Source organism: Schistocerca gregaria, chromosome 5 (assembly GCF_023897955.1).
Source record: "Schistocerca gregaria isolate iqSchGreg1 chromosome 5, iqSchGreg1.2, whole genome shotgun sequence".
In the NCBI taxonomy this organism is placed as follows: domain Eukaryota; kingdom Metazoa; phylum Arthropoda; class Insecta; order Orthoptera; family Acrididae; genus Schistocerca; species Schistocerca gregaria.
Window position 1 is genome coordinate 252026736 of NC_064924.1, and position 17261 is coordinate 252043996.

Consider the following 17261-nt stretch of genomic DNA (forward strand, 5'->3'; position numbering starts at 1 on the left):
TCTTCGGCGCTGCAGTCATGGACTGTGCGGCTGGTCCCGGCGGAGGTTAGAGTCCTCCCTCGGGCATGGATGTGTGTGTTTGTCCTTAGGATAGTTTAAGTTAAGCAGTGTCTAAGCTTAGGGACTGATGACCTTAGCAGTTAAGTCCCATAAGATTTCACGCATACATTTATTTTTTGTTCCTATTAGCAAACTCATACTCTCCCGTAACCCTTTCTTCTACTCTTTCCCCTACAACCGCGTTACAGGTCCCATGAATATTGAATATTAGATTTTAATCCCATGTACATACTGATCCACCCGTTCAATATCATCGCATACTCTTCACCTTTTGCTTGCGACGTTGGCGTGTATAGTTGAACTCTTTTTGGGAGTGTTGGTTTGCTATCATTATAATGAAAATTACCCTATCACTGCACTATTCACAGTAACACGCTCTCTGCACTGCTTCCCATTCATTGTGAATCCTACTCTTGGTTTACAATTTTCTGCTGCTTCTGATACCACCCTATACTTCTCTGACCAGAAATTCTTGTCTTCTTTCCATTTCTCTTCACTGATATTACTTATCTTTTCAGATTTTCTAGCTTCCCAACAATGTCCAGACCACTGAAATTCCACGCCTCGACTCATAGAACGTTATCAGATCTTTTTCCCACGCTCACTTCTCCTTGGAAAAACCCTTCCCGGAGATGCGAAAGGAAAACTAGTCCGGAGTCCTTCGCCAATTGAGAGATAACCTTGACTCTTTCCTAGCTACAGGCTACATCTCCTGTGGATATGCATTATGTGTTTTTAAAGCCTTCAGCACCCTCACGCCCTCTTCGTCCTCCGTTTAGGGGCAATTCCCCACCTAAAGCCTAAAGGATAAGAGAGTGCCATGAACCTCTGTTGAAAGATCCACTCTCTTTGACAAGACCGTTGGCAGGATGAGGGTAAAGGATGACTTCTTATGCCGAAAATCTTATGCAGAGTTTACTATCAATTATTATTCATCTTTTATGCAGTGGAGTGATTCGTACCTGGGACCGTGGACGCAACACCTAGACCACGGGTACATACGCAGAGTGTAGAAATCAATAATTATTATATCAAGTTGTGAGATATATACGTATCTTAAGTATCCTGTTCTTCTGTCGCTTTACTGAATGACATAATGTGTGGGGGGGATTTCTGAATTATGTGCTTTCGTGTGAGTGAGAGCGCACACTGCTGTTTGATTTTAGTCTCAAGAATGCGCCTGATTTGCCGCGCGCCAGCGTGTAGCGAGCGCGTTTCGCATTAGCATGCGTGAGAGGGAGTCGCTGTGTGGAAGCGGGTCCAGAATTCCGCACTGGTCTGGTGCGTTTATTGGGTACTGTGACTTGTATTACATGTACGGCTGCCTGTGTGTTAGCTGGACATTATCGTCGTACAGATTTATAACTGTTATAAACGATGTTTTGTGGAACCGATAAAATATACAACGACTATGGTCAGTGTTCGTCGATTTATGTTTTAACCTACTGACCATCACACGCTTATCCTGAACTTGACAGCACAGGATCCTACCAAAAGAAAACAAAAGAAAGTTAGTGAACTCGCTATGCTGCCCCCAGCCCGCACGTAACGACGAAGATAAAAATAATACCCAGGAACAGGGTAATATTTAAGGAGCTTAAAAGCACTGAAAGAAATGTCACGAAATGGCATCGCCCTGAACTTTGGAGGAGATCGGTGAAATTAGTTTCTTATTAAACAACAAAATAAATCAGGAGCCTACAAAGTACTGAAAGAAATGTCGTGAAACGACGTCGCTTTGAGCTTTGAAGGTGACTGGTCTAATTGATTTCTGATTAAATAGTAGAACTGCCAGACTTGGTTATATTTATTTTATAAGGCAGCAGCATTTAGGACAAGTAGTTTATATCTATTACGCATTCTTTGTGTCGCTGCTTATCTTTCTCTCTCCTGGCCTTTAATTTTAGGAATGAAGTGTCTATATTCTGCATCCAAATCTACGTACATACTCCACGAGCTACAGTAGGGTGCGTGGAGGAGCATACCATGTGCCAATATTAATCATTTCTTTCTTGCTCCACTCGCAAGTAGAGTGACGAGAAAACAGATATGTATACGTCTCTGTAGGGTCGAAAATTTCTCTTATCTTCGAGGTTCTTATGCGAAATGTTCTTAAGTGGCAGTAGAATTGTTCCGCACTTAGCTTCAAATGCTAGTTCAATAAGTTATCTCAATAATGTTCCTCGAAAAGAACATGGCCTTCCCTTCAGGGATTCCCATTCTAGTTCCCGAAGCATTTTTGTAATATCTGCGTGTTACTTGAACCTACGGGTAACAAATGCAGCATCTCTCCTTGAATTGTTTCGATGTCTGGGGATTCTAGACACGGCATTAGAAATTACTGGTAGGTCCCATTAGCCCCTATACGAGGTCTTCTTCACGGATAAAATACATTTTCGTAAAATTCGCACAATAAACCAAAGCCGACCATTCGCCTTCCCTACTATTGCTTCTTACATTTCAAATTGATTTGCAACGTTATGCCTAGATATTTAATCGAAGTTACTGTGTTAAGCAGCACACTGCTGTATCTGAACGTTATGGGATTGTTTACCCTACTCGTCTGCATTAAGTTTTTCTGTGTTTAGAGCTAGCTGCCATTTATCACACCAATTAGAAACGCTGTGTAAGACATATACTTTCTTCTTACGGTCACTCAACGATGACACCACAACATCATCGGCGTACAGCAGAAGATTGCTGCTCACCCTGTTCGTCATATCTTTTACGTACACACTGTAGAGAATAACTGCTGTCTCTTGTCTCTGATGAACACATACCCTTAAGGTCAATGTACTGGGTTCTATTAGCTATGAAGTCTTCCGGCATGTCACATACATGGGAAACCTGTTGCGCACTCTCCTGCCTCCGTTGACAGACTTCATTGTGGCACCTTATCAAACGATTTCCGGAAATGCAGGAATGTGGAATCTGCCTGGTGCCCTTCATCCATGGTTCGCAGAATATCACGTGAGAAAAGGGCAAGCTGAATTTCGCTTTCTAAAACATTGCTGGTTTGTCGACAGAAGCTTTCTGTCTCTAGGAAATTTACTATAACTGAACCTGAGAATATGCTCAAGAAATCTGCAGCAAACCGATGTTAATGGTATTTGTCTGTGAGTATGCACTCCGTTCTTTTACCCTTTAAATATACGGAATCCACCTACGACTTCTTCTAGTCGCTTGAGACTTGTTTGTGCGATTCTCCTGCGTGAACGATTTCTTAAACGCTAAATTTAAAACTTCGGCTTCCCTTTTGCTATCTTTTATTACCACATTAGATTGGTCAACCAGTGTCTGAAGCCTTTAGTCCTCTTAGCGATTTTACATATTATCAGAATTTCTCAAGTTGTCGGCAAGACGTTTTGTTCGTGTTTGACGGTTGTAATGGTTGTATGTCTCGCCCATAATTTTTTTTACAGACGCACGAATCTCTACTAAGTTTTGCCTATAGTCATCTGTGCGTTCTCTTTTGAACCGAGAGCGCAACATTCTTTGCTTTCTCAGCATTTTCCGAATGTCGTTGTTAAACCACGGTATTCGTGGTTAATGCATTGCTCTGTGACAAAATAAGACTCAACTAGAAAACTCAAGTAACTCGTATGTTTCACAAAGCTTTAGGACCTATTCAAGATTAATACTACCTATATCGGAAAATAACTGAATTATGTGCAATTTCCTGAAAACACTGCCAGAGTCTTAAAAATTATGGAAGCAATGATGCTGCAATATGAAGATACAGGTCGTCGTTGAATGTAGACCTAGTGCTACAATGAATAAATGTATCTCAGCATTGTGATTTCTTATTCGGTACAGTGGAGTATGTTAGAACATTACAGGATATTCTAAGCGTATTCTAAACCAAAATTACTAAAAAAGAGAAATAAACTTTATTTCCCGAAGATATGTTGTCAGCGCGATAAATAGCCTGCTTCAAGCAGATGCTGCCGCCTATAGGGAACATATAGAACTAAAACAAAAGTTCTATAGGCGTGTCGTAAAACATAAGACTGATTCATGAAGCGCAGCGAGTTTAGTTTCTCCTGTCAGCTAGGGACAACTGCAAGGCATACTACCTAACAACAGAGGAGCTGAATATTATGATGATGGCTGTAGAGTCGAAGCTGGTTATCTGTGCAAATAAAATAAAATGTAACTAAGACAAAATTCTATGATTTTATTTACTTATTTGTTTACATGGTTTACGCCTACACTTGAGCACTAAAATCAATGAATGAGTTTAGATCTTAGCAGTCAGTAGTTTCTTCCTTTCCTAGACTTCTTTATTCAGTGCGAAGTGGCCCCTCGCTCTTCGGTAGATATGACACACTCTCTTCTTTGTGACGTCTTGGATGTCATTCGTACGTATTTGTTTTTCAGAAGCAGTTTCTTCTCTTCTCTACGTTCAGTTTAGTGTTTGGTGATGTTCTGTTCATTTAGATATATTTGTACTTCTTTTAAGCAGCTATGTTTTATTTTATTGTTTCAAAAGCAGTCGAAAAGTTGTTTCAGGAGTCTAGTATTTGATAAACGAGAAACATGGCCAAAAAATGCAACCCTTCTTTTTCGCATCGTATCAACAATGGGTTTGTTTTCTTGGGAAACTACCGGCTTGGTTAAGAGTCTTTACTGATAATCAGTAAGGTGTTTTTTATTCATGATCAGTCGGAGTATACTTCTATCGACTTTCTGCCTTTTATCAGTTGTTGCTTAAGTGTTTAGTTTATTTAGTTAAAACAGTGTTTCACGTGCATCTGTTACCCCCGTTTTAACGACTGAGGAATAATGTCGAAGTTTGAGAACGTTTTTGTAAATTGGCCACGTAGTTCCCTGTGCTCCTTGTAGTGCTAATGTTCTACTACTTCTTGATGCTTTTTCAACGGCATTCCAAGTAACAACCTCACCAAGGAATTTAAACATTTTTTCCACCTAAACTTTCTGAAGATTATGAAATATATTACGGATTGTTTCAAGTGGGAAGGTGGGCAGCATTTCTATTTCCTCGAAGGAAATTTGAAACCCAACCTTTGCCGCTAATCATTCTAGTTCTTCTATCTGAAACTTCGCTTCATCGACATTGTTTGCTGACAACACTAAATCATCTGCAAGACCGATAAATCGAAACTTTCTATCAAACTAATAGTGGACATATCTTGTTCCATTCACGCATGATTTTCTCCAGCACACAGTAATGGAGACAGTCCATCACCTTGTCGAAGGCCAGTTCGAATCTCCAACAGTTCAACAATTCATTGCTCAACGTTAATCTAGATTTAGTATATCTAAAGGTGACCGCAGTGAGGTTAACGTGTTTTTGATGTACGATTTATTTAGAAAGAATATTCAACAGTCTCTCAATGTAGCATCGGGAAGGCCTGTTTTTCGGCTTTTGAGTTATGCAACTGTGAAAGAACCAGAGTAAAAAGTCACGTTAGATTAGATTAGATGTAGTTTTCGTTCCAACTAATCTATAGTGAGGAGATCCTCTGGGATGAGGAACATGTCAGCAAACAAAACTACACAATAAATATTTACAAAACAAGATCAGATATGCTAACGTACCTTCCACAGATCCTACATGAAATTGCCCTTGTGAATGTGGAATCTTTCAAAAGCGGCATATTTGTATTTAAAAAGTATATAAAACGTGTCACCCAATATTAAATTCTTAATACACTTACGTGCATTTGATAATTATTGGACCATTGTAAACACACATCATCAAAAGAAGAAATATGAAAAAATTTCAGTACTTATTTACAATGATTGTATTATTGCACTAAATATGTACTGCAGTCAGATTGTACACAATATTCACATTATGAGGTATTAATAACACAAACGCATCAGTTAGTATCACTGAGGAATTCATCAATGGAGAAAAAGGAGTTGGCCACCAATATATCCTGTAGACTCTCTCAATCTTTCCAAGGCTGCTGACATGTTATTGGAAATGTGTACAGGTGAACAGTGGACACTTTTCTGAACAAAAGTAAGTGACTTTAAATTTCCGTGAAAGTTATACTGGCTTCTAGTTTTGATTCCATGAACTGAACTGTTGCTTTGAAAACAAGACTGATTTTCTATGACAATTAATTTTAGGAGTGAATAAATTGGGGAGCAGTAGTTAGTATCCCCAGTTCCTTAAACAGCCCTGGACAAGACGTACTTGAGTACACAACACAAATAATTCGTATTGCAAATTGTTGGTTTGGAAAACTTTAGCTTGGCTTGATGAGTTACCCCAGAAAATTATCCCATATGACATTATGGAATGAAAAGAAGTATAGTACCCTCACTTTTTCATTTTTATATTATCTATGCCTGACAACATTCGCAAAGCAAATAGATATTTGCTTAGAAACTTAAGCAGTTCTGTAATGTGCTCCCCCTAGTTAAATTTATTATCAAGCTGTAATCCGAAGAATTTAACACTGTCAACTTATTCTATTTGCTTGGCCCCATATTTAGGCATATAGTGGCAGGAAATATTTTACAAGCTCTGAACTACATGCAATATGTTTGTTCAAACTTAGTGACAAAGAATGCCTAGAAATTATTTATTGACGTCCATGAAAATTTTACTAGCCGGCCTTTCTAACCCATACCTGATTTACTATTTATTGCAATGTTTGTATCACCTGCAAACAATACAAACTTAGTATCTGGTAACGTTACTGATGAAAGGTCATTGATACACACAAGAGAAAGTAAGGACAGTAAGAGGGAACCTTGGACGACACAAGTTATTGGTTCCCAGTTGGTGACGCCTGGTAGCTTAATACACATCTCTTTCTTATTGATACCCTTTCTTCTGTCAGAGATATAGGATTTGAACCATTTTGTAGCGTGTATTGTTACATCGTAACATTCTAATTTAGACAAAGGATACTGTGATTTACACAGTCAAACCCCTTTGACAGATAACAAAATATACAGGTAGCCTATAATTTATTGTCTAATGAATTAAGTATCTTCTCACTGTAAGTGTAGATAGTCATCTCAATATCGGAACCCTTTACAAATCCGAACTGTGACTTGGAGATTACTTTATTTGCTGTCAAATGGTTGAGAAGAAGACTGTATATTATCTTTTCTAAAATTTCTGAGAATTCTGGCAAAAGTTAAACTTGTATTTCTTTGTCTCCTTTCTTATATAACAGCTTAAATTTAGCATCTTTCAACCACTCAGGAAACGTGCCACTGACAAAACACTGTTTGCACAAATAACATAACTAAACTCAGAGGCACACTGTCATAGCCAATAGAATTTTGTGGTTTTAAGGATTTTATGGTGGATATTGCTGTTTACTGACGTTCAGAGGGCCATACTCATATTACTGAAGACAATTGTAGTGACATGTCCCATGGCGGTATCTACTGAACCTGTCAAACCCAAAACAGTTATAGCTACAGAAGTGTCACGTGCCGTAGACAACATACACATACGCCTACGCCTGTACGTCAGTGGCTGACGTTGCCGGGTGACTGAGCACATCACGCGCATAAATGAGCAGGTGTTTGTCCGGCGGGGTCTGGCTGGTGTACGGGCCGGCCGGCTGTGCCACTTCGCAATGACAAGCGACCAATCAACTTCCGCTGTTTCACGCAAAGCTATTTATCCAGCAATCAAATCGCGTTTCAGCCAAACCAACCACTGCTAAGGAATTCGATCCATATTATTGTGAGCTACGATGATACAATCCCACAACAGTAAGCCTCACTGGCAGGCTCTGCCTTGCATTGCGGCTCCAAAATGTGATCTCTCATCTCACTAGGTGACGAATATTTTTGTCTGTACATTGCCTGACATAAAAAAGGTGAAGTACTCGGGTAACTAAATTTTCCTGGATATTAATAAATGATTTCTAGGCAATTCTCTGCCACTAAATCTTGAGCAAACATATTATATGCAGTCATACATCAACGTAAACACGTCTGCAGGCATGTAAATGATTAGAGTTGCTATTCTCTGATACGCCCACCAGAGTAAAGAATTGGTGTTCTTGTTTAGTGCTGTTATTAGGCCTGGTGAAATGTATAACGAGCGTGAACAGCGTTGGATGATGAGTGATCACTCTGAAGGACGTAGAGGTACCACACACTCGTTTGAAACAGTTCAAAAATGGCTCTGAGCACTATGGGACTTAACTGATATGATCATCAGTCCCCTAGAACTTAGAACTGCTTATACCTAACTAACCTAAGGACATCACACTCATCCATGCCCGAGGCAGGATTCGAACCTGCGACCGTAGCGGTCGCGCGGCTCCGGACTGTAGCGCCTAGAACCGTTCGGCCACTCCGACCGGCGTTTGAAACAGTGTTATGAAATACTGACAGATTTGGAAAGAGGCTTCACTGTGGGACTATATTTTGCCACACGCAGGAATCGTGCAGTGTCACAGAGTTATGAAGGATTTGGATATGACAGTGGCCCGATTTATGCAGCAAGAAAAATTGATGGCCGGTCATACCCATCGTCAAGGTTCTGGTCCATCACGTGTCACTATCACGAAGGAGGATAATGTTCTGGGCAACAAGCACATCGTAACCCCTTCACATTTGCGCCTGCCATCCCAGAACAAGTAGTGGACTCAAGGCAATATTCCATCGGAGAGTAGAGGCAGCCGGACTAGGAAATTACTGTCACGTGAGTAACTTGTCATTAACACTAAAATACATTAAGCTGACCGGTACGCCTAAACTGCAGATAAATGGTGTGGTAATGTGTTCAGAAGTGAATCGCAGCTCTGCACTACACAGTAAGACCATCGTCACGATTGTGGCGACGGCCTAGGGAAGGATACCATTATTCTGATGTTTTAGAAAGGCGGAGCTGTATTACTCCTGGCGTCACAGTATAGGAAGTCATCCCGTATGACTTCATGTCACGGTGGGTAGTGATCGAGGGAATTCTAACGACAAACCGGTACGTCAAGGACATCCTATATTCACTTGTTCTCGTCCACTCGTGGCACGTATCTCCGTGAAATGTGAATGACAACAACAACACTCAACATTCAATAACGATTGAAATCATCACAACAATCAAACTGTTAAGAATGACGTGGTGTTTCCAAAAGCCGCATAGCTGTATAAAGCTGCTTTACTCGAAACTACCGGTTTCACGTTACTAAAGATACATCTCCAGGTATACAATGATTATATGATCATAATGCAAATGGACAACTGCAGAGAAGTTATCCGCGTTAAGAGTGAAACCACACTGGTGGTTTGTCATATTAAAATTAAGTACAACAAAAATATGTACAAAGGATGATTGCTTAAGGAGACAGGCGAGGTGTTATCCTTCTACATACTGGATATATGACTGTTATCAAACGGAAGATGCAACTGATAGTTGCGAGTAAAGCACATTTATGCAGCTACGCGGCTTTAGAAAGCACCACATCATTCTGGACTTTTTTACTTGTTCTAACTTTTATAATAATTTGAAAGGTTATTGAGTGTTGTTATTCACAATGTCTCTGAGCTGTGGTTGCCTTTCCAAGAAATTTTTTGATCACTATGAATTGTCTGCGTCATATTGATGTACTTCCATATCCAGCAAGATCTCCGGATTTTTAATTGGCAGAATCCTTGTGAGACCAGTTCAGACATGAACTACGATCGAGAGTTAGGATATCAAGGAAGAATTATGAGAGTTGTCGGCCACTTCGCTACGGAGGACAACCTTTGTGACACCATTCCCAACTGAATCATTACATGCATTCAGCCCGAAGGGGATTCAACGCCATACTTATAAGTTGTCTCACACTGCCGAGTTCTTTGTAAAGTTATCTCAGTTTTGCAATCATTGAAACGACTCGCATACGCTCTGAAGCGCTGTTGTTTCATTTCGTCTGTCGAGGTTCTTCTCTGCTCTTTTCTTTCTTTCTTTCCTAACGTAACACACAGTCTCTAGTCACAATATTTTACTTTCCATATTCAGTCCTACGTCGTTCGCAACTACAGCTTATTTTCCAAGAATTATTTACATTTTTATTTTCCATATCATGTGATACAGTTTATCACCACCATTCGGCCATGGAATATTCATGTTCAGCACTGGTAAAAACCTGTGGAAATTTGTCACCGGCACAGCAACTTAATGCATTGAATTATACAGTAAACATTTGTAACACACGAACTCCAATGTCCGAAATGCCATACAAGAGGACCATCGGTGCCATAAGTCACGGAATCTGTTGAGTCTTCGGTATGTTGTAGAGGGACCTGTCCTGCATACCTGGCTAGCGGATTTCAAGCAACGGCTCCTAGTTTCGGAGATAATCGAAATTTACCTTTTATGCGTGCCCCCTATCTCGATAACGTTAACCCTGTTTTGTCGTTCTGCGCGTAACGCAGAGAGTGAGGTTTACAGCTGCCACGCTGGAGAAATGGGCTCAATTTCTGCCGGTGTATACATATACTTTTTAATATCATCGTACAATGTATAAATGAATAATATATGTCATGCAAAACTATCTACAATAGCATTTTCGGGATAGTAGTTTCACTAATAAAACAATCATTACAATAAACTTTCTTCAAATGTTTATTCCGTTTGCAGTTATTAATTAAAATGTCAAATATTTGGCAACGTTCGCTTCCTGGGCTTCGCAGACGTCATATCGTCTCTTGTTGTACCCTCTCTGTTTGGCTATCTCTCTCTCTCTCTCTCTCTCTCTCTCTCTCTCTCTCTCTCTCTCTCATGGATCCTACTGCATTACCAGGCCACGTAAACGACCAGCTGGCACTTCTCACCAGCATCTGTCGTTCGCAACACGTCGTCAGTCGAGTGTACGTCAAAAGACTGCAGCAAAAAGGAAAAAGCAAGTAACTCTATGGACGTAAAGCCAAAAGAAGATCAATCAGAAGTGGGGGAGTGTGATTAGCAGTCGGAGGCGACCTAATTAACACCATATGATGTACCTAAAGATTGCTTCACAATTTGAGTCTCATTACGAATACACCTCCGAGCGCACTTTGTACCGTTTACATTGCAATTGCAGACGCGATATCCAGCACAATACAAGATCTGTTAGCTGAAAGATGAATCGTTCAAAATTGTTCAAATGGCTCTGAGAACTATGCGACTGAACATCTGAGGTCATCAGTCCCCTAGAACTTAGAACTACTTAAACCTAACTAACCTAAGGACATCACATACATCCATGCCCGAGACAGGATTCCAACCTGAGACCGTAGCGGTCGCCCGGTTCCAGACTGAAGCGCCTAGAACAGCTCGGACACACCGGCCGGCAAAGACGAATCGTCATCTGAATTACTTAATGGCGTTAATTTAACAGACGAACTTCAAGGATATGAGAAAGTATTGTCTTTGTAGCGTTATTTTTTGCCTGAGGAAAATTCGAAGAATTATATAACAATTTTCGCCACAGAATATGCACCGGAACCGGCGGATTATGTGCCTTTGTCGTACAAAGAAAGAGCCGTCGTTCTCGCACCATCTCACTTGAATGGAGCCTGGAGAGCTTGCAGTCGAATGGAGTTTCTTCACTGAAACACAAACCAATTACCTGTTGACTGAAAGAGGGTGTCAAAGGACGAAGAAATCATTTGGATAAGAGGTAAACTGTCAATAGTAGGACATAAAAACGAGCAAAAAGTATTATATACGGGCATGAATTGAACAGGTGCAGCCAGCGTGATAAAAGTGAATCTAAGCCGCTGCGCTACACTCGTTTGGTCGAAACATCACTACCATTTATAGAAAGAACGAATAAAACTTTAGCGTCAGTTCCTTCAGAAAGCCGCCAGCCAAATATTCCACACGAGTGCTTTTACAGCATACCTAAGACTCATCAAAATCCGCGATTTAAGGATCTAATGATCCCATTGCTAGCATAAGGCAGGGAGATTAAAATAATCGTACACTGTCGGAAAAAAATAGAATATCTAAAATGACGATGTAGATTTTGATCCGATGACAGGAGATGCCCCACGGGGAATGGTAGCTGTAGAGATAGCGGCTTCAATGTCATCTGCCGTATAGCGTAGTGATTTAACTACCAGTGCGCCATCTGTCCCTTTAAAAGGGAATCCTTCAGAAATTTACTAATGTGGAGAACGCAGCAAGCTCCATACCCAGTTTCCCATAAACGTCGCTCGGAGGAGGGGAGATCAAAATAAGCAAGCACATCTCTAGGCTTACCGGAAGATATTCTGCTGTTTTTAAGAAATTGGCTTCCACGGCTTTCGATGTTCTTCATGTTCCTATTGCTGAGTAAATAGTTCATCAGAAGCGGTAGCACAGCATCACAATATTTTGCGCCCCGTGTTAGAAAGCCGATTAATATTATTTTTCTGTGTTTCATTCATCTACCCATGTCCGTAGAAGATAACTACGCGAATGTTTTCCGGTGTATATTGAAATAACGTTGATCTTATTTGTCTACTAAACGTATGTCTGGCGACTGAATAAAAAAAGAATTGAGTGTTAAAATGATTTGAAATTATTTTCGGTGAAATTAGGGTAGAGTGTTTGTTTTTTTTAATAAAAAATGCTTTGTTTTGCTGCGTTGTATCCTTACTGCACAAAATAAAATGTTGCAAGAGAAACCTTTTCTTATTTATAAAAGAAATATTTCTGTGCTTGCTTCGGGGGATGGCCACGCAAACAAACGCGTCCTCTACAGTATCTTGATTCATAATCAGCTGCAAGCTCCAGTTTCCGGAAAGGTGAATCGTTTACGTAGTTTTCCGCTACGTTATTACCAAAGCGTAAAATCCTTAGCGGTGTTAACGACGTTTCTCTCCCGAGTGAGATTCATACACAGATATTACGCTGCGGCCAAACTGCCTTTGGGTGATGCTCCTGGTGTCCTCGATATTTGTGCTTCAAATTTTTCTACGATCGGAATCTCCCAAGGGAATGCATCAAACCTTCCTATGAGAATTTAAAACGATTGTAGCCACGAAAATACCGTACTCAAATGTATTGCATAATACGTACATGATACTTATTGTGACACCCAGTTGTAATTTTGCCATTATCGCCCTTGTAGCCCCTACGCTGGTCGGAAACATTCGTGTACTAACGTTCGACGTTCAGGGGTAGATAAATCAAAAAAGGAAAATAAAATAAAAAATAAAGAAATCGGGTCTCGAACATGGGACGGATCAGTGAGAGGCTGCCACGCAAGCTACTATGGTACCAGGTGGCCTTAGCTTATTGTACGTTTTCTGAAAGCCATCTAAGTTACTTCGAAAACATTAACAGTCCTTTTCTCAGAAAGGTATCTACGGATAAGCTGAGACACGTGTTCACCTATTTTTGCCCTTTTCCACTGAGCGAAGTTTCTGGGAAACCGACTTTTGACACTTGTCTAATCTATGTTATCCAGAATCGCTACTTTATTGTGTTCCAGAGATGGATCAGTACGCTAATAAATACGTGTTCATAATGTTTTGGCTGTTTAGTGTGTAAGCTTCCATTGACGAAATGACTACTAGTAAATCTTCTGGTCAGCCTTTTTCTTTCGGATGTTAGGTACGTTTTCTTTAAGTAATTTTTCATTGTGTGTATAAATTTAAATAAATAGCTAGTAGCACAACAGAGGAAAATATCGACTATATTAAACCATCTGAAGACTGGTGATTTAAAACAAACGAATTCCATCTGATCTAAACCACACTATCTAGGAGCCAATTAACAAAAGACACAGGCAGCACCATCAACTGAAGGTAGAATAAGTTCACAATTGGGATGACAGAAGTAACTTATCTTGCAGCAGGGAATTAATAATCAACCATCTCATTGACTACCACCCATTAACCCTCGAAATACCAAGAGGAGCGCTGGTTACTTTATACCCACCTTTCGAAAATATTGTCATCTAGTCATATAAATTATATTTTAAAACCATGATAAATTTTTTTTTGCTTTTAATGTTCTCTTATACTAGATTATATAGCTGTTTTCAACTTTTCATTAAAACGTAACCCTAAAATTTAAGTCTCAGTAGTGAATGTCTCTTTTTGCAACAAATATCATATTCATATTCTCAGTTTCAGAACAATTTTTACACACCTATATATGTTTAAAACGTATGATGTGAATAAAAGTCAGTGAAAATTAACGAATTCTTTTATAATATATTGTGATGATTATAAAGTATCCATCCACTTTGTGTACACGTTTTGAAAAATGCACTGGTATTGCTGAAATTGTGGTAAAAGATATGTTGAGGTTCTGAACCTTACTTATATATCAGTACCTATTTAAAAGGTAAGTCGTTAGAAAATTTAAGAGGAGTTAATGATTTTCTTGCGTTGAACGTAATGGAGACCCCTCCCCCACTTGATATTACACTTTATGGAAAATACATTGGTATTGCTAGGGTTAAACAACGAGTTATATGAAATAATTACGCAGTTATGGAGTCATGCATTTGATGCAAAACATTAAATTCTTCAACTTCCAATACAAAGAACTGTAGACAGTGAATACTCTTCCTCCACCGCGGAGTGTTTACCTTCCTGCACGTGTGGGCTACTCTGGCATTCCGCTTCTCTCTCTGCAGCTATAACACTTTGTTTTAAAATAGCAGCTACTACGCACGACGCGTATGTTTCCTCACAGGGAGTGAATAATCAGAGAATGAGTTTATTTCTCTTCGGATTCTGTTACAAAATATATATCTTACAGAGCCCTACAACTGTCACATCACAGCACTGAATTCTTCGAAATGAGTACCCGAGAGGTGGAAACCAGTCACGGTGTTTACTTACAGAGATTTATCGCTCTACGTTGGATCATCCGGAACACGTTTCGGCATCAAAGGAATATCTGCAATCTCCAAGTATCGTTTTGGGTTAACCGTAAGAGGAAACTCCTTCCTATTGAGTCTTCTGCTCTCTCCGGTGTAGCTTTAGTGAAGCTAAAGGCCATAAATAGTAATAACAGCTGTCATATCTATGAGAAAGACGTGTAGTGCTACACAGTCTCATCATCAAAGTGGACACTGCTGCTTTATGATTTAGATTTGTGTAAGAGACCCAGATGGCGCAAAGAATACGAATGAGCTCGTTTTGCTGTATTAGTAAGATCGACAAAAGACTATAATCTCCGTTATCGAGCAGTTGTTTTTTGATTCGGACTCTGAGCTTTATCGTTTCACTCGCTCCTACTGAAGTAACCGCAACCACAAAAAATGCCGATGACTTCACTACAATGAGACTTTTGTTAAAAAAAAAACTAGAATTATTCAGGTCACAGGATTTTATAAATAATTTACTTGTTTTTATGCTTAAAAGGCGGTCATTCACAGATTACTAAACTCTCTTACGAAATAATGTATCGAAAGAAAAAGGTACATCGGTTTGATGCAAGTCATATTGTTTTTGTGATACATTTAAACGACTGACGTGAAATGTTTAGCCGTTCATACTCAGACTACGAGTAAAACTCGTAAGGGAAGAAGCATTACAGTTCCCACTCGGCTGAACTAATCCGTTATCACGTACAAAATTTTGACGACTGATTTTCTTCAGTCTCTCATTAAGGGGAAACCAAAGAGTGAGATATTTTATCAAATGAAAGTATGAGTGTGTGCTATGTTAAATGCTGGAGTGATGACTCAGAATACTTTGTCATATAACTAGCACAAAAAGTACTCTAATCTATTCTGAACCACACTATCGTCATCGAAAGCGAGGTAACCAAATTTAAATTACAACACTGTTTTAAGTACATAGTTTCTAAGGGAGCTACCATTGTCTTCCAATGCTGTTTCATGTCACGCTTCCATCCAAGTACTAAAACCAGTCTCTGCCGCTCATGTGTCCGCGTGGGGAATTTCTACACATTCCATCGACAACCCTTTGGAGAAGTAATTTTGAAAAAAATAATTTCCTGTACTCAAATGGAAGTCTATTTCTTTTCTTTCATTATCGATACAGGAAATGGTAATCGATAATTGAAATGTTTCTCGAATACGCTCATCTCCGTATATTTCAATGATCGTTTAGTCTTCTAACGTTTCTCCAGCAGGATTAAAAGGGAAAATAGAAAAATGAAACTAAAAAAACCTGGGCAAAGAAATACGCCATGTAAATACAATAGTTCTTGGCCGTAAAGAAATGACAATGCGTTTTGATCACATCGCTTTATCCATATTAACTGCAGACTGGAAATGCTTTAGTAACCGACTGTATGGTAAGTGACGATCGAAATCGCGAGGTTACTCAGAAAGAGGACATATCAAGGAACATCAGGTGAGCACATCGTGCAGGCACACATTGTGGACTTCTATTATACGAGGAGACTCTGCAAGGAGTAATAACGGTACAACTTGCAAAAACGAGAGATTCTTCTATTTTGCTTGATGTATGTTATCCGACAGTTTGCAGATACATTCTCCAAAAGAAATTTTCTATCCAGACCCTACTAAAATAAAGATTTTGGAGTGCAGCGTACATACTGCTAGTATAGTACAGGCGCCCAGTGTGTCACGGATATCGTCTCCTCAGTCGCGCTTTCATGTACACACATCGCCTGTTGTTGTGTTAGGATACAGTACCTTTCATAAGAACGTGTGATGGCCACATGAGCTATTTGATGTTCAGGAACTGCAGGTGGAATTGTGCAGTCTAGCCATTCATCTACAATCAGTGGTGTTACTCAAACCGTAGTCTACGATAGTATCCTTGCTTCGTCTTACAGCTCATCGTGGTTGTTCCCTGTGTAGAGCCTGTTGGATCGATGTTTGTCGATACTGCGAATCCTGTATTTTAAGAAGTATCGAGATACTGGCAAGTCGATAATTTGATGCCTGAAATCGCTAATACAAGTTCAACTGAGCCAGGCCTCTAGCGGATGATAGATATTCTCGATCATGAAATAACTATTTGTAATTTAAAAGAACTGCATGAACAGTACTGTAAAATCTAACAAAATTTAGCTCACGTCTCGTATGAAGAATGGGTACGTTTTCTGTGGTTGTGGTCTTCATTCGGAAGATGAAGCTCTCCATGCTAATCTAACCCGTGCAAACATCATCATCTTCGAATAACTACTCCACTCTACAATCTCTTGGCCTCTGATTCCCCCTCCCCCCCCCCCCCCCCTTCACCCCGACACCACTCTTCAATACTAAATTGCTGATCCCTTGTTTCCTCAAAATATGTCGTATCAATCAATCCCTTCTTTTACTCAGTGTCTTTATCCCAAA